We start from the raw sequence: 19,069 nt of genomic DNA, 5'->3' as shown, positions 1-19,069 counted from the left end.
TCCCAATCCCCAGGTCCCAGCGAGGGAACCCCCGTTTTGACAGGCTTCTCCCCGCTCCCAGAGTCATCCTGTAGTTTTAGAGCTCCTGCAGGTTTAGAAACCTGCAAACAGTTTTTAAAATGTGTGCCTTTAAGGCTGAAGAGAAAGTAGGAAACAGGAAGGGCTTCATGGGAAAGGATCAGTAACAGTTTCTTCAGAGAACAGCCGCTCCCTTTCTTTTGGTTTCGTTTTCAGAGCAAGCAGGAATAGTCTGCAGGAACAAGACCTAGTAAGTATTTCTGTGTGTGAGAGAGGGGGGGGGCAGGGGATTCCCTGGTTTGGAGGCCCTTCCCCTGCTTTAGCAAGTGTAAGGGGGGAAGGAAATGTCTACTGGGCACTCTATTATTCCCTATGGAGAACGATTCCCACAGGGAATAATGGGGAATTGATCCGCGGGTATTGGGGGCTTTGGGGGGGCTATTTTTTGAGGCAGAGGCACCAAATTTTTAGTTTAGCATCTAGTTCCTCTCCCCCAAATACTCCCCAAGTTTCAAAACAATTGGACCAGAGGGTCCAATTCTATGAACCCCAAAATATGGTGCCCCTATCCTTCATTATTTCCTATGGAAAAAAGGCGTTTGAAAAGGTGTGCTGCCCCTTTAAATGTGATGGCCAGAACTCCCTTGGAGTGCAATTATGCTTGTCACACCCTTGTTCCTGGCTCCACCCCCAATGTCTCCTGGCTCCACCCCCAAAGTCTCCTGGCTCCGCCCCCAAAGTCCCCAGATATTTCTTGAATTGGACTTGGCAACCCTACCATCAATAAGCATGCCACCTAAATCTTAAACCATGACTTTCCAGCTCCAACAATCATTAATTTCTCAACAAAAGTCATTATTTCATCCACCCCAAGCAACAAGCAGTAAAGTATACTTTCAAGTCAGGTAGACCGAACCTTTTTCTTTCTTTTGCATCTTGTAATGCTTCAGATTTGATACACTTTTTCTCCTTACCACACAAATCTAGAAACATCCTCAACCAGTAAAGTACCTTTAAAAGACTTCTAAAATTAATACCAAATCATATGCAAATGCTCTTTATAAGTCTCTTTTTAAAATCTTTCCCCTTTCAATCTTCTCTCCTCTTGTCTTATGTCTCAATTCAATATTTCAAGAACTAAAATAAACAGGAGGGGAGACATTCTACTCTTGTCTTGTACGTTTTTGAATAGAACATGATTTTAGTTAAGTCTCCATTAACAATTATTTTTGCAGACTATGAAGTATCAATCAATTTCACCCATTTTATAAAATTTCTTCCTAAGTTCATATCTTCTAAAATGCTGAACAAAAAATTCCAGTTCAAGTTGTCAAATGCCCTCTCCGTGTCCAAAAAGATCAATGTGGCTTGTTTTTCATTATTCTTCTCTAAATAGTCCCAAATGTCTAATACAATTCTAATGTTATCCTTCACGTCTCTTTCGTAAAAAATCACATTGGTCTCCATGTATAAATCCTTGTAAAATCAGTTTCAGCTTTCCAGCTAAAATTGTAGTAAATGGTTTACAATTGTTATTAAGTAATAAAATTGATCTTATAATTTTTGTCAAAGTCAAGTCCTGTCCCTCCTTGGGTATTAATGCAATATTAGCTTATTTCCAGGTCCCAGGCATCTTTCCTCCTTTTAGAATAGAGTTCATTGTACTCTGCAGAGGTTGTGAGATTTAATCCTCAAAACACTGTAATATACCCCTGATAAACATCTGGCCCTGGAACCTGCATTTGTTTAATTTTTTTTATACCTTATATATACCAATTCTCTTATTGTTATAGATCTATTCATAATTTGTCTCTTCTTCTGAAATCTTAGGCATATTTTGTTTACTAAGATATTCACCTATTTTTATCAACAGGACATTCTGGGCTTTGTATAAAGTAGAATAATATTTATGAAATATAATTAGAATAGTCACACTGTCTGTCAATATAGCAGGACTTGTTTTGTAGCAGGAACTCCTTTGCATATTAGGCTGCACCGCCCTGATGCAGCCAATCCTCCAGGAGATTACAGGTCTCTTAGTACAGGGCCTACTGTAAGCTCCAGGACTGGCTACATCAGGGATGTGTGGCCTAATATGCAAAGTTCCTATTACAAAAAAGCCCTGCAATACAGTATCTTCTTCCTCTAATGTTAAAATCTTTTTTCTCTTTTTTTTCTCAATTTATTTGCCAACCATCTTTCTAGTTTGTTTGCAAATTCAAAAATTCTCTGTTTAACGTAACTTTTACTTCCATTTCTTTTACTGATAACATTAATAACTGCTGTTGTAAAGTTCTTATTTGGGGGGGGGGTATTTTCAGATGATTTTAAAAGCTCCTCCTTTTTAATTTTTTCCCAATTTTTTTTCTCTTGCCTCTTCTTCTTCAACTGTGAATTGTGTCTTATTAAGTGCCTGCCAATGAAAGCTTTACTTGCAATTCCATACCATTTTCATATCTGTGCCTTTAAGCTAAACTCAAAAAAATTCATTTAATTTTTTCTTACAGTCCTCAACAATTGATTCTTTTTGTAACAGGGTTTCCTTTAATCTCCATCTAAAAGTAGTAGATTTATTTTTGCAAATAAAACTTACAGGAATATGATCTGAAAAAAATATTCATGCACCAAAATGGTAAAACTTCCACTATACAACCTTAGTAGCCAAGTCAGCCAAAGCCAAAACATCTATTCTGGAAAAGGATCTATGTCTCTCAGAGAAGAAAGTATATTCTTTGGAATTACCATTTTTTTTTTGTCTCCATATATCAACCAGACCCAAGTTGTCCACCAAATCAAAGAAAGTCTTTGGCAACTTGCCTTGTGTAATTTTAAAATTTCTTTCTGAAATTTTAAAATTACACAAGGCCTCTCCCCATATGAGCCCCGAAGGGTGTTGTGATTGGCCAACCAACACCTTCTGCTCATCCCTGGCCCCAAGGATGTCCGACTTGCCTCGACCTGGTGGAATCAGCTCCCAGTGGAGGTGCGGGCCCTGCCGGATTTGTTACCCTTCTATATGACAGCCCTTCAAAAACTCAAAGATGGTGATCACCTCTCAGCCACCTCCTCTCCAGGCTAAACATCCCTAACTCCTTCAACCTTTCTTCATAGGACTTGGTCTCTAGACCCCTCACCATCTTCGATGCACTCCTCTGGACCCATTCCAGCTTGTCTATATCCTTCTTAAAATGTGACGCCCAAAACTGAACACAATACTCCAGGTGAGGTCTTACCAGAGCAGAGTAAAGTGATACTATCACATCATGTGGTCTGGACACCCAAAATTGCATTTGCCTTTTTAGCCACCGCATCACACTGTTGACTCATGTTCAGCGTATGATCCACTAAGCATTTAGCGTATGATCGCACATACTACTGCTAAGACAAGTCTCCCCCATCCTGTAACTATGAATGGGATTTTTCCTACCTAAATGCAGAACTTTACATTGATCCCTGTTAAAATTCATTTTATTGGCTTTAGCCCAGTTTTCCAGCCTGTCAAGGCCATTCTGTATCCTGTTTCTGTCTTCTACTGTATTTGCAACCCCTCCCAATTTAGTATCATCGGCAAATTTAATAAGCATTCCCTTTATTCCTTCATCCAAATCATTGATAAAGATGTTGAACAAAATAGGTCCCAGGACAGATCCTTGAGGTACTCCACTTGTCACTCCTCTCCAAGAGGATGAGGAACCATTCACAAGCACTCTTTGGGTGCGATTTGTCAACCAGTTACAAATTCACCTAACGCTAACAGGATCCAAACCACATTTTACCAACTTGTCAACAAGGATAGTATGTGGAACCTTATCAAAAGCCTTACTGAAATAAAGATAAACGACATCTACAGCATTCCCCTGATCCAGCAAGGTAGTCACTTTTTCAAAAAAAGAGATCAGGTTAGTCTGACATGACTTGTTCTTGAGAAACCCATGCTGACTCTTAGTAATCACATCCATTCTTTCTAAATGTTTCAGGACCGACTGTTTGATGATTTGTTCTAAAACTTTTTCCCAGTATAGACATCAAGTTGACGGGCTGGTAGTTACCCGGATCCTCTTTTTCCCCCTGCTTGAAGATGGGGAGAACATTCACACACCTCCAATCTTCCAGCACCTCTCCTGTTCTCCAAGAATTTTCAAAAATAATAGCCACAGGCTCAGAAATTATATTCACAAGCTCTTTTAGAACCCTTGGATACAGTTCATCTGGCCCTGAGGACTTAGTTTCCTTTAAAGAAATGAGGTGTACTACCCCTATACTGATCTTAGGTTGGAACTTCATACCCTACTTATATGTTGTTTTTGTCAAGCTGAGCACCGTTTCCTTCAGGAAAAGTAGGAATTGAACAGTGCCGCCCTCTCTTCATTACCTGTTACAATTTCATTTTCCTGCCCTCGCAATGGGTCTACCCTGTCTTACTCTGAACATAAGAAAAGACCTTATTTTGTTGTTTTTAGCATCTTTGGCCAGCCTAAGCTCATACTGAGCTTTAGCTTTCCTAACTTTTTCTCTGCAAGCACTGGTAATTTGTTTATATTCATCCTTGGTTATAAGGCCCTCCTTACAATTCCTAAAGGAATCTTTTTTATTTCTCAAGTCTTTAGACAGCTATGGAGCCAACTCAGCTTCTTTAGGCTTTTTCCATTTTTTAAAACAGTTTAAAACAATTTTATTTACTAACATATGGTAACAAAATCTATTTCTTGCATCATTAATAATTCCTTTTTATCTATCCCATATATTACTTTCTAACCACCCCTCCCCCCCGTTACTTGACCCCCGCCAGTGTTATTTACTTAAAATACTAATATTTAAAGGTACCCTTAACTAATAAAAACAAAAATTAATATCCTTTTTCCTTCTAAGACTTAATCATTATCAAAAATTGTCCAATGTCCTTTTATTTTCCACTCTTTTTCTACATATCTTCTGAACTTTTTCCACTCCATCTTAAAAAACTTCTAAATCATAATCTCTTAAAATTCTTGTTAATTTGTCAATTTCACTCCATGTCATAACTTTTACAATCCAATCCCATTTCTCTGGTATTTTTTCTTGCTTCCACAACTGCGCATACAATGTCCTAGCAGCTGTCTTCTGGAAATTTTTCCATTTGTAATCCCAACAGAAAAGTCTCTGCTACTTTCTTAAATTCATATCCCAAGATCCTAGAAATTTTTTGTTGAATCATCTGCCAATACTTTTTTGCTCTTTTGCAAGTCCAACATCTATCTGGTATCTTATTGTTCATCTTTGCCAACTTTTTAGGAGTCATATACCATCTATACATCGTATTAAAACAGTTCTCTTTAATACTATGACATGTCGAAAGCTTAATAGAGTTCTTCCACAAATATTCCCAAGTTTCCATCTGTATTTCTTTATTTACATTAATTGCCCACGTAATCATTTGAGATTTCACTACTTCATCTTCTGTAGACCATTTTAAAAGTAATTTATATAGTTTTGAAATTAATTTTTCATTATCTCCAAGCAGAACTTTTTCTATTTCTGTTTGCTCTTTTCTTATTCCTTCAGTTTTAATATCCTTTCCCACCAAACTCTTTATTTGTTGCATTTGGAACCAATCATATTTATTATTCAGCTCTTCAGCAGTGTTCAATTCTGTTTTGCCACTTTATTTTTAATAGTTGATTATATGACAACCACTTTTCTTCACCCGTCTCAGCTGTTATTTTTATTACTTCTGCTGGCACTATCCATAATGGCTTTCTCTCATCACCATATTTCTTATATTTCATCCAAGTATTTAACAAATTGTTTCTTATATAATGGTGGGGAAAAAAAACCATGCTTCTTTCCCCCCCCATAATACATATAAGTGTGCTAGCCAAATTTATTTCCATGACTTTCCAACGCTAAGAGTTTTTTATTTAACAGCGTCACCCATTCTTTATTCACACTAAACAAACTGCTTCATGATATAATTTTAAATCTGGTAGTTGGAATCCTCCTCTCTCTTTTGTGTCTTAAAATTTTCATTTTGATCCTTGGTTTCTTCCCAGCCCACACAAACTCTGAGATTTTCCTTTGCCATCTATTAAATTGTTTACTGTCTTTTACAATCGGAATAGTTTGAAACAAATACATTATTCTTGGCAGAATATTCATTTTAATTGCAGCTACTCTGCCCAGCAATGACAAATTAAGTTTATTCCATTTTATCATATCTTCATCCATTTTATGCCATAGCTTCTCATAATTGTTTTTATACAAATCAATATTCTTCATTGTTATCTCCACACCCAAATATTTTACCATAGAAGTAACTTCACAACCCGTTAACTTCTGCAGTTCCTTTTATTTACTTGCATATTTTTACATAGAAGTTTTGATTTTTCTTTATTAATATAAAGTCCCACCAGTTCTCCATATTCTTGTATTTTAACTAAAAAACAAAGGTGTTATTTGTATGGGATTTTCATTTATAAACATTATATCATCTGCAAATGCTCTATATTTATAAGTCAATCCTTTTACTTTTAATCCTATTTCTTTGTCTTCTTGGATTTGCATCAGTAAAATTTCAAGAGTCATTATGAACAACAGTGGCGAAAGCGGACAACCTTATCTTGTACCTTTGCTAATTATCATATCTTCTATAAGATCTGCATTTATACATAGCCTTGCATGTTGTTCAGTATATATTGCTTTTATCATCCTTATAAAGTTTTCTCCCAGCTCCATTTTCTCCATTACTGCAAACATAAAGTCCCAGTTTAAATTATCAAATGCTTTCTCTGCATCCGCAAAGAATAATGCAACTTCCTTTTCTGGATGTCTTTCATAATATTCTACAATATTTACAACAGTTTTAATATTGTCTCTTATTTGCCTTTTGGGGAGAAACCCTGCTTGATCCTCCTTTATAAAATTTATCAGATGTTGTTTAAGCCGTTCTGCCAATATTCTTGTATATATTTTATAATCAATATTTAATAATGAAATTGGTCTATAATTTTTTACATTCGTGACATCTCTATCTTCTTTTGGAGTCAACGAGATAACAGCTTCCTTCCATGTATTTGGTATTTTCCCTTTTATTCTTATAATGTTCCATCAATTTCTGAAGTTTCATTATTAATTCCTCTTTGAAGGTTTTAAAAAATTTAGCTGTATATCCATCTGGCCCAGGTGCCTTTCCATTTTTCATTGCATTAATCGCTGCTTTAATGTCTATTTTTTCAATTGGATCATTCAAAACTTTTTTCATATTTTCTGTTAAGGGTGCTATTTTAATATTTTGTAAATAATTCCATCTTTTCTTTCTTTATTTTAACACCCTTAAGTAATTTGGCATAGTACTTAAAAAAATCTCTTTTTATTCCTTCCTGGTCTACCAGCTCTCTTCCATCAACCACAATTTTATTAATGATTTTACTTTCTCTCTTTTTTTTCAGTTGCCAAGCCAAATATTTTCCAGGTTTATTTGCTCCCTCGAAAGATTTCTGCTTTAATCTTTTCAAATTCCATTCCAATTCTTTATTTAACAAATGTCTCATTTGTGTTTGTAATATTGTAATCTCCCTTATAATTTTCTTTTTCCCTGGCTTTTTTATCAATTCGCCTTCTGTTTTATTTCATTTTGAATATCCAGCATCTGTTTCTTTTGCATTCTTATCTTTATTGTTCAGTGTAATCAATATTCCTCTCATTACTGCTTTATAAGCATCCCAAACCATCAGAAATTCTATATCTTCTTTATCGTTTATTTGGAAGAAAGCTTTAGTTTCATTTTCTAGAGATGTCACTATTTCTTTATTCTGTAATAAATCTTCGTTTAATCTCCATCTTCTCAACTTTCTAGACAATTTTGTAATCCACATCATTGGGTTATGATCAGCTCCTATTTTAGGTAGGATCTCTATTTTCTTTGTTATAAGGCCTAAATCCTTAGTGCCCCACAACATGCCAATTCTAGAAAAAGTATTATGTCTTGCTGAAAAAAAGGTATAGTCCTACACTTCAGAGTTAAATTTTCTCCATATATCTTCCAGGTTTTCTTGCTTAACCAGTTCAAAAAAAGACTTTGGCAATTTTCCTTCCTTTTTATTTTTTTCCCCCAGACCTATCCAGTGTATTCTTAATTGTTTCATTAAAATCCCCCATTATCAAAACTTGCTCATATGTCACTTCATCAAATTGTTGTATAATGTCTTTGAAAAAAGCATCCTTTGCTCCGTTTGGTGCATACAGTCCCAATAACAACAGGTTTTTTGCATTTAATATTATTTCTACAGCTACAAATCTTCCATCTTTATCTTTAAACACTAATTTCGGATCCAATTCTTGTTTAATATAAAAAATTACTCCCCTTTTCTTCTGTTCAGCCAATGAATGAAATTTCTAGTCCCAATTGCTTATTCCATAAAAATTTGTAATCCTTTTGTTTAATATGTACTTCTTGTAGACAAACTATATTGCAATTTTGCTTTTTAATCCAATGAAATGTTGCCTTTCTTTTTTGTGGTGAATTTAGTTCATTTACATTCCAAGATAATAATTTGTAATCCATCATGGTGCAAATTCTTTGTGTTCTTCACAAAATCTACGCAATTCCTGTGTATTTGTAATTATAATCCTTCTTCCTTGAAGTTCAAAGCTCAAACCTTCAGGTCCATCTATACCTCATTTCATTGTCCCGTAATTTTTCTGTCAATTTCTTATATGCTCTTCTGTCATTTATCACTTGTCTTGGCAACTCCTTCATAATTTTACTCTGCTGCCTCCCACTATCAGTGTTTTTTCAAAATTTTTATTCATAATCTTTCCCACCATTTCTTTTGTTATATATCTTATAACCACATCTCTTGGTAGATTTTTTTTCATAAAGTGAATTCACTCTATACATAAAATCATACATGTTTCTAGTTCCTTCAGGATCTTCCTCCAAAAATTCTGCAATGTTTTTGCATTTAATATTATTATTTTTTGCATTTAATTTTTTTGCTTGTGTTCTGACATGTAAAAACACTAAAAAACTTGACCTCACCAAATTAAATTTCAACTATCAGGTTTAAAGGAATGAAGCTTGCTTTCTTCAATAAGCCTAATTTCGCCGTCCTCAGAGACTCCTGGGCTCAGATATTTATTTTTGAAGTTTTTATTTTCTCCAAAACGGCGGTCACGACTTTCTGCCTCACTTTAATTTTTTTTCCCTTTTTCCTCTAGAGGCTTCTAAAGTAGTTGTTAGCAATAATGTCCAATAGCGTTTACCTTATAATCGTCACCTCTGTCGGCTCCACCAATTTTTAATGTCCCAAACACTTTATAAATTTTATTTAAATTTGACCTCCTTGCAATGGCTGCCGATGTTTTTCTATGATATTATAGTCCTAGAGTAGGCTGGCTGCTTCAATGATTTCCCTTTTTCATCCAATACTTCCTGCTTTACTGGCCACCAAATCTTGTTTTCACTGGTAGAGAGATCTCATGATACTTGACGTATTTCCTGTATTGACTGTGGAAGCTGCAGTTCTATGACGATGGGGCTTTTTCTCAGAAACTGCAAGTAGACCAAACAATAAATTCCTTCTCACTTTTTAACACTGTCCTTTAAATTTACGCAGTCCAAATTTCGCCCCTTCTCCCCTTCTTCTTCCAAGCTTTCTAAATTCCAATTTCCCACCTTCTGATTTTATTTTGTTTAATTTTAATTAGTCCCGGAATGAAAGATAGCGATCTGTACCTTTTCTGTAGTTATCCAGATCAACACCGGTCTTGCATAGCTTTAGATGTTTAGTAGAATCAAAGAAGATTAGGATCCTGTCAAGCTTAAGTCAAATAAATCTGGAAACCTCTGCAGATGATGAAAATGCAACTCGTCTCTGGAGACTCTTCAAAGCCTCAAAGGAGCCCCCTTTCCTGTGCATATCTTGGACTAATCTCTGACTGAGAAAAGTAGGCAGTAGGCATTAGATTGCCCTTCACTACCCCGAACAGAAGTTCCAGCCTGCTCCCATTCTGAGAAGCAGTTCAGCTCGGCATTTTCCAACCCCGGAAGTCCTAGAAACTCCCATGCCTCCTGAATCCCCTTCTTCCTAAGTATTTCAGACCATGGGATTTTACCCAGCATAGTTCTAAGTTTATCAAAGTTTGCCTTTTTGAAGTCCAACCTATAAGTCTGACTACGTATAGCTTTTCCCTTCCCTAAGACTGTAAATTCCAAAACCACATGGTCACTACTGCCCAGGGTGCCCACTATTTCTACTTCTTCAATCAATTCTTCCTTGTTGGTGAGAATCAAATCCAAGATAGCAGATTCCCTTGTTTCCTTCTTCACTTTCTGGAAAAGGAGGTTGTCAGCAAGACAAGTCAGGAATCTATTTGACTTTTCATTTTTAGCAGAGTTGGACTTCCAACAGATATCCGGATAATTGAAATTTCCCATGATGATTGTATCCCTTCTCATGGAAAACTTTGTAATTTGTTGTAGGAGTATCTCATCCAAGTCCTCTGCCTGGCTTGGTGATCTATAGCAGACCCCCACAACAATATCACTGTTTTCTCTTACTCTTTTTATTTTTACCCAGAGACACTCAACTGAGCTGCCATGCTCAGATTCACATATTTCCTCACAAGTATATACCTCCACATATACTGCTAACCTCCACCCTTTCTCATTTGCCTGTCCCTTTTAAATAAGTTGTACCCCTGAATCCTAATATTCCAATACAATATATGCAATACTACTCTGTTTTTCTTTTTAGTATCAGTAGATACAAATTCTTCACCCAATAATCTTATATCCTTTTTTCTCATCTGGTATCTTGCAAACAAGTAATATATATATTTTTTCAAATAATGAAAATTTCCCCCCTTTTTGAGAGGTATTAGCTTCATTTATATTCCAGGTTAGCCACTTGTATTCCATATGTAATTTTAAATGTAAAGGAAAAAAACCAAGTCAATGCTGATAACTGAGTATCCTCCTTTTGCTCTTCCTCCTGGTATACCAGATACCACTGTGTCTGGTATGTTCCACTGAAATTCATTTTTTAAAACTTTCCAAAAATTCTCTCATCTTTTGAACAGAATTCAGTCTAAATCTCTCATGTTTGAAGGTCAAAGTTATACCCAACCCAATCCAGTCACACCTTTATTGGCATAACGAAAAGAGATATACAGAGACTTGTCAACCAAACAACGATCAGATATGTCTGTTCAAAGCATAAAAGGCTAAACTAAGATTAAGATCACAATAAAACCTGCTTAGAATAATTTTTAACAATTTCTGCCAAGAATTTGGCAACAGCTTTCGTGATATCAATTATGTTGTCATTTAATAGGAAACGGCAATCAATCCTATTTTCTTGAATGTAGGATGGTTAGGAAAGACTAACAGAACCTTCCGGAGATTAGTATACAGTTGGGAGTTCAATAAGATATGCTGGATGGAATCCGGCGAGCTTGACCTGCATAGACAATGTCTCTCGCTAAAGAGGACTTGAAGAAATCTCCCATAGAGAACATTGGAGGGAAATGCATTCATCCTAGCCAGCATAAAAGCTCTCTGATGTTGCGGATTATCTAGTTCAGATAAATATTTGCCATTTTCCTGGCTGTCTGATCAAGTCCAAGTGAGCCAGGAGAGCAAGTATAAAATTGGACAGGACACAGTTTATGAGATTCTAGATCTAAGTTTCTCTGTTTGCTAAATCTAAAATTATAAAATTCATCAGATAAAAATAGATCGTCAATTGCAATTTCCATGTGTTTGAGCTTGGACATGATTACATCTTGCCAAGCAGCATTATAAAGGTCTCTTTTTAGGTAGTTGAGCAAGCTAGCTGGTTCAGCCCTATAAAATATCCTTAACCAATATTTAAAAGTTAGAGTCCAAACTTTTGTTTCAATCAGAGATTGGCCTGTTTCTGAACAGATTACAAAATAAGGAACACAGCTGGGGATTCCTAAAAGTTGTCGCAGAAATGCAGCCTGGATATTTTCTATTTTTTTGGTTCAGAGAATTAATCCACAGAGGGATACCATACAAAATTTGTGATAGTGTTTTAGCATTAAATGCTCTGATTGCAGCAGGCAAACATTGGTTACCTTTTTTATAATAAAACTGTTTAATCTGAGATGAAGAACAACTAACTATATTTACTATTCTGTCACAGTGAACTGCCCATTTGAGATTGTAATTAAAGGTTATGCCCAAATATTTAAAGCATTTGGATTGCTCAATTTCCTGCTTGCCTATATACCATTTTTGTGGATGCCAACTTTTAGAAAAGACCACAACCTTAGATTTGGAATAGTTTATAGCAAGTGAGTTAAGCTGGTAGGAGTTGTTAAAAGCTTTCAGGTATTGCTGCAGGTCGACTCTTGTGCAGGAAAGTATAGTTGTATCATCAGCATACAATAATATTGGGACTGAGAGATCATTTAACTTAGATGGGTGCCCATTTATGGAACTAAGATATTGTGCCAGATCATTTAAGAAAAGATTTAAAAGATGTGGGGCTAACACACACCCTTGTTTAACTCCTTTACAAACTGGTATTTTTTCAGTTAAGTGTCCTATAGATGAGAATTTTACCTGGCAAGTTGTATTTGTACGTAAATTCTTTAATAGATTTAACAGACGGGGATCTATATTAAGATCCTTTGGTTTATTCCATAGCTTGTTTCTGTCCACAGAGTCGAATGCACTTTTCAGATCTATAAAAGCTACATAGAGCTTCCCCTTTCTTGTATTCATGTATTTGTCGGCCAGAAAAGCCAATGTGACACAATGATCAATAGTAGATATTTTTTGGGAAAAACCTATTTGCTCTAGGCCAATAATGTTTCCCAAATGTATCCAATCTATCAGCCGATGTTCTAAATGTTTTGCATATAGTTTGCCCATAATGGATAATAAACTAATGAGGCGAAAATTCTCAGGAAGATTTAAATTATCTTTTTTATAGATAGGAACAATTATGGAATTAAGCCAGGAATCTGGGACAGTTCCGTAATAGTCAATTAATGTAAATAAGCTGGCCAAAGGTTCAGAACACCAGACTGCAAATTTGTTTAAAATCTCAGCATGGAGACCGTTAGGACCTGGTGCTTTGCCAACTTTTAAACCATCAATTAACTCAATAATTTCATCAGGTTCAACAGGAGGCCAAACAGGAAGATCAGAAAATACAGAAGCGTCTATAACAGGAAAGGGGACAACTTGATCTTCAAAAATCTTAGATAGCACATTGACATTGACTGATGCATTGATATATTAGTTGTTTTAATTATGTAAATTATTGTATTTTAATTCTGAATTTTATTGTTAGAACTTTTATGCTGTGAGCCCCCCTGAGCCCGCCTCGGTGGGGAAGGGCGGGATATAAATCAAATCAAATCAAATAAATAAAAATAATAATGGTCAACCCATGTTTGTGGAGAAATGTTAGGGTTGGCAAATGCTCTAGGCTTCATGCTGTCTGAAACTAATCTCCAAAAGGATTTACTATCATTAGATTTTATGGCGTAAAGGAGTTGGCCCAATTTTGAAAATACTTTTTCTTATTTGCAATTACCTCTAAGAAGGATTTCTTACATTCTAAATAGTCAAATAGCTTCTGTGGATCTCTACCATTTTGGGCTTCCTTAAATAAGGCTCTTAATTTCTTTTTCCAAGAATAGCAGTCCTGGTCAAACCATTTGGACATATTAGGACTACCTAATTTCACCATCTCAGCTTTAGAGCTGCAAAGATTAATCAGCAAGGCAAGTTCAAATAGGGCTTCAGCAACTGTATTTAAATTTGTAATTGCCATTCCTAATTTTTTAAAACTCCCAGACTTAAAAAAAGCAATGAAATCTCTTTCTTGGGATAAAGACCACTTTATCCTTTCCATGACCTCACAAGAAACGTTTTCATTTTGAGAAGGTATAGAGTTAACTCCCCTTGGGTTCATCTATAAGGAAAAAACTAAGGAAAGATGGTCACTTTCAGTACGCGGTTCTATGGAAATGTTGTAAATAAATGGAATAGATTTGGGGAGCATAGACAATAATCTATCACACAGCAACCACGAGAGGATACAAATGTAAATTCACTGGCAGCCGGAAATTGGGGGAAATTTAGTAGGCTTAAACCAGCTTTGTTAAGTAGTGTATCCTTGGAACGATACGTCAGCCCAAGCTGTAGAGGTAAGGTCTCTATGTCCTCGTAGCCCAAGGAGGAGATCCATTTTTTATTATCAGAGCCAATTCGGGCGTTCAGATCACCCACAATCATAATCTGGGCTAAAAAGTACTGCCTGGATATAGACAAAATGTATTCAGAAAGTTTCTCCCAATAAGCAGTTAACTCTAGTTCATCATTAGAGGATGGAATGTACACATTAACCATGATTAGATGAAGTGCAGTAAATGACAACAACAATGCATGGGCTACAGGTGGACAGGGACTAAAAGCAGATACCTTGACATGTAAATGGGATTTCACCAAAATTGCTAGACCCGCTTTACATCGGCTTTTTGAGTGAATTCTGTAAGCAGGAAGATTAAAAACTCTAAAATCTGCAAAGTTTAGCATTTCGGTAGACCATGTTTCCTGTAAAAAGATACGATCAAAAGACTTTAGGAAATTAATAAAATCTAAATCAGACAGTTTGTCTCTCCTTTCAGCCTGCTACGTTCCAGGAAACACATCGTAAATTCCCAGTTCCAGTTAGTCACTCTATCCTTATCTGGTCCAATGACTTCTGCAAATCATTGAAGATAAAGCCGTTGCGTTGCAAGGACTGCGTCTCAGGCTGGGCCGTCATTGTTTCCATGTTGAATGAGTCAGAAAAAGAAGGTCGGGTGAGGATTTGGCATTTAAAAAACCTGGTTGCTCTGAATGTTCCTGTGCCTGTTTACTGGGAGGCTGAGTTAAATTTGTCTCAGTAAGGGAGTTTCCCATAGTAAAACTTCCATGTTCATTTTGGATTGGATTATCCTTAGAGATAAGTGGGCAAGTTGCTGTTTCTATAAGTGATTGGAAATAGTTTTTAGTAAGTTCCAGTCTCCCAATAACTGCGTGTTGCTCCATAGTTGGTAGCTTTCCAAAAGAGCGTAGAAGATCAATATCAATAGAGTTTTCCAATGGCTCACAGTTGAGAGATAGAACATTTTGTTCCAATTGTTCATTCTTGACAACTGGAATCTCTGAAGTCCTATTGAGACCCATCAGGGACTTTTTCTGCTTCTGAATTAGAATAGGAATATCAAGGGTTTTAAAAGTCAATAAAATTCTCTGTGGCTAAAATGAACGGTTTAAAAATTCCATGTTAAACAAATCTATTCTCTGATAATTAATCTGGAGAACTTTACAGAGATGAGATTTAACTAGGTGACTGTTCCTCCAGCTCAAAATCCTACCTCTGTAGCTGTAGATTGTTAAACAGACCTTATTTGGTTGAAAAATCAATTTTTGTGGGTTTTTTACTGTATTTACCAACTGCATCTCGCTCAGAGTTGAATACTGAGGAAGCTTTAGAAGAAGAAAAATTGCAGATTTATACCCCGCCCTTCTCCCTGAATCAGAGACTCAGAGCAGCTTACAATCTCCTATGTCTTCTCCCTCCACAACAGACACCCTGTGAGGTGGGTCGGGCTGAAAGGGCTTTCACAGCAGCGGCCCTTTCAAGGACAGCTTCTGTGATAGCTATGGCTAACCCTAGGCCACTCCAGCAGGTTAAAGTGAAGGAGTGGGGAATCAAACCTGGTTCTCCCAGATAAGAGTCCACACACTTAACCACTACACCAAAATGGCTCTCTTTAGACTTTGATTCTAAATTTTCTTGAGCCATTGGAATTTTTGAGGACAGTTGAGATTGATGAATTTCCCTGGTTGCATTAATTAGCAGTTTTATATCAGATGCTAGGTTTGAAACCCTATCTTCAATACTTTTTCTGTTTTCAAAGAGGGTTTTAACTGTTCTGGCAGTAAATTCAAGGAATGCTTGCCCAAATGAGGAATTAATAATATCATTATCAGAAAGAGTCTGCTGTGTTTTTAAATGCCTCGGGTCAGCCTCGTCCTCCTGGGCAAAAGTGCTAATTGCCTCCTCTTAAATCTCACACTCCAAAGGAGAAAAGCGATTTGTAGTTTCAATAACAAAAGCAGTTGAAGAAGCTTTTTGTTTTGTATTGGAGACTAAAAAATCCCCAATCTTAGACTGCTTCTTAGCAGGGATAGAAGATGATTCCTCTGCACCCCTTGGACGCTTGCCGAGAGCCATTGTTGTTCAAATTTCAAAGCAATAACAAAGGCAAGTACTATTAAGTTTAAATAGACCTTAGAATGATACATGCAAAAATATTCTTTGCTCCAAAACTCCTTTTCCGAGAGGAAAGAGCAGCAGAAGTAGAGTAACCTTTTACAACTTGGAGAGGTTCCCAAATTTTCTGTACGACAAAAAGCTCCCCATAGAAAGTGAGTAACAACAAAAACAGACTCCCAGTCTTCAAGGCCAATTGTAAATTAGTTGGCTGTGCATGGCCAGGTGATAGCCGTGATTGGATTGCAAACAATCGACTCCTTGTCAGTACTTAAAAATAATAAGAATGCCAAGTCCTTGAAATCATCAAGTAAAATACAGAAGGGCTAAAAAAGCAGCTTAAAATATCTTGGAAGTATTTAAAACTACTTAGTGTTTATCAGAGTTGTGAATACAGCCATCTGCAGCCAAGTTACACCCTCTGGTTTATCCCATCCAATTCCCATCAGCCCCAGCCACATAGTTGTTTAGAAGGGAGAACCTCTGTGACTATAGAGTTAGGTGAGGTGTGATGATAGAGGAATTCACAATCTTCCTCCTTGACCTTATATAAAATTTCCACCTTCTTGGTGGAAGGTTGAACCAAGGCTGGTTTGGCCCAGACATTCTTAGTAATGTCCCACATCCCTTTAACCATAGGTATGGCTATTGAACCTGGATCTGTGGAATATAAAATATCCATGATGGGATCCTCCTCCATTGGTATAGGAGGCATGTACTCAATCTGTAATGCTTTCACCATTCTAATTAGAGCAAAGCCTGAGATCTTCCGCAGGAGACACTGGTGTGGGTCCCCCAACACAGTTGTCAGGTGACAGCACTGAAGTCAGGTCTGATTTGGTGTCAGAAAAGTGCTCTGGCAATGTGTCTGAGTTTGATGAGTAGATTCATGAGTAAAACGGTGGCTGTCATAAGAACATAAGAGAAGCCATGTTGGATCAGGCCAATGGCCCATCCAGTCCAACACTCTGTGTCACATAAGAACATAAGAGAAGCCATGTTGGATCAGGCCAATGGCCCATCCAGTCCAACACTCTGTGTCACACAGTGGTCAATTTTTTTTTTACACACACACACATATATATATACACACTGTGGCTAATAGCCACTGATGGACCTCTGCTCCATATTTTTATCTAACCCCCTCTTGAAGCTGGCTATGCTTGTAGCTGCTACCACCTCCTGTGGCAGTGAATTCCATGTGTTAATCACCCTTTGGGTGAAGAAGTACCTCCTTTTATCCATTCTAACCCGACTGCTCAGCAATTTCATCGAATGCCCACGAGTTCTTGTATTGTGAGAAAGGGAGAAAAGTACTTCTTTCTCTACCTTCTCCATCCCATGCATAATCTTGTAAACCTCTATCATGTCACCCCACAGTTGACGTTTCTCCAAGCTAAAGAGCCCCAAGCGTTTTAACCTTTCTTCACCTCACAGGGTGTCTGTTGTGGGAGAGGAAGGTAAAGGAGATTGTGAGCCGCTCTGAGACTCTTCGGAGTGGAGGGCGGGATATAAATCCAATATCTTCATCTTCTTCATAGGGAAAGTGTTCCAAACCTGTAATCATTCTAGTTGCCCTTTTCTGGACTTTTTCCAGTGCTATAATATCCTTTTTGAGGTGCAGTGACCGGAATTGCACACAGTATTCCAAATGAGACCGCACCATCGATTTATACAGGGGCATTATTATACTGGCTGATTTGTTTTCAATTCCCTTCCTAATAATTCCTAGCATGGCGTTGGCCTTTTTTATTGCAACTGCACACTGTTTTGACATTTTCAGTGAGTTATCTGAAGAACAAGACCTTCTAGGTCAGCGTGGGCAATGAAGAGGTGTTAGAAGCTGGATCCTATTCATACCAAGGTGGCATGAATCAAGGTAGAATATGCCCCCATAGCCCCATTCAGGTAGGTGTCTGGGAGGCAGAAACTTTGGAGACTGAAGGCTGCTTCATCAATGGGGCTTTTGGGTTGGAGAGATGAGTTCAATGACATCGTCTTCTAAAGAAAGGTTATCTCCTGACATCATAGATGGAGATGGGGTACATATGTTTCTAAAATGGGTTGCACTTGCTTCTGAAGAGTAGCATCAGCATTGAGACTGAGGGCTACAATGCTGAAGAGATCTTGACTGACGATCAGATGTCAGTGGCAAGTGTTGAGGAGAGACGGCTTGACAAAGGTGAGAGCCATCGAGGTACATCTAGTTGACGTCGTGGTGAGGTCAGTGCTGGGCACTCTGTCAGCTCTGGAATCGGAGATTTAGCCAGAGCCTCAGAGTCAGGTGCCTGGAATTGAGCGGTACTAAGTGACGAGTTTATAGTCCCCCCCCCCCCCCCCCCCACAGGCAGTTCAGACATCACTCTCAGGCGCTGCGCTGTCTGGTTGAGATCTCAGCTGCTCAACAGGAACAGATACCACTGAAAGGGTTCTAGTATGTTTTCGTGGGGAAGAGATTGCTTCCATAAAACCCAAGAGATTGCTCCCATAATGTGCCTTTCAGCCACACAGTTCATTCTTGTCATGCTTTTGGGGTAAAGAGGCCACATGCCTTACATGAAGAGGTGTTATACCCTTCTCCCATACATATGAAGCACTAAGTATGTTTGTCGTTCTATGCAGGGGTCATTTTGCAGAAAAATAGGTGGTGGAGCTCATCCAGGGATTGTTATGCAGCTGCACATCCTATTCAATGGCCAAGGAGGTGGGACTCTCAGGAAGGTTCAGGAGCTGTGCTCCTGTGAGCTCCCACTGAATCCGAGGCCTGG

The 19,069-nt window shown here is 37.4% G+C and overlaps 1 protein-coding gene across 2 annotated transcripts in view; it reads right to left on the bottom strand.

Moving 5' to 3' along the window:
• The window catches only part of NLK (nemo like kinase), a 278,351-nt gene that overhangs the window by 23,423 nt on the left and 235,859 nt on the right, over positions 1 to 19,069 (bottom strand). The window lies entirely within an intron of this gene.

This window comes from Heteronotia binoei, chromosome 18 (genome assembly GCF_032191835.1).
Source record: "Heteronotia binoei isolate CCM8104 ecotype False Entrance Well chromosome 18, APGP_CSIRO_Hbin_v1, whole genome shotgun sequence".
Lineage (NCBI taxonomy): Eukaryota > Metazoa > Chordata > Lepidosauria > Squamata > Gekkonidae > Heteronotia > Heteronotia binoei.
Note: the sequence above shows the minus strand (reverse complement) of the source record. Positions and strands in the feature narration are given on the sequence as shown.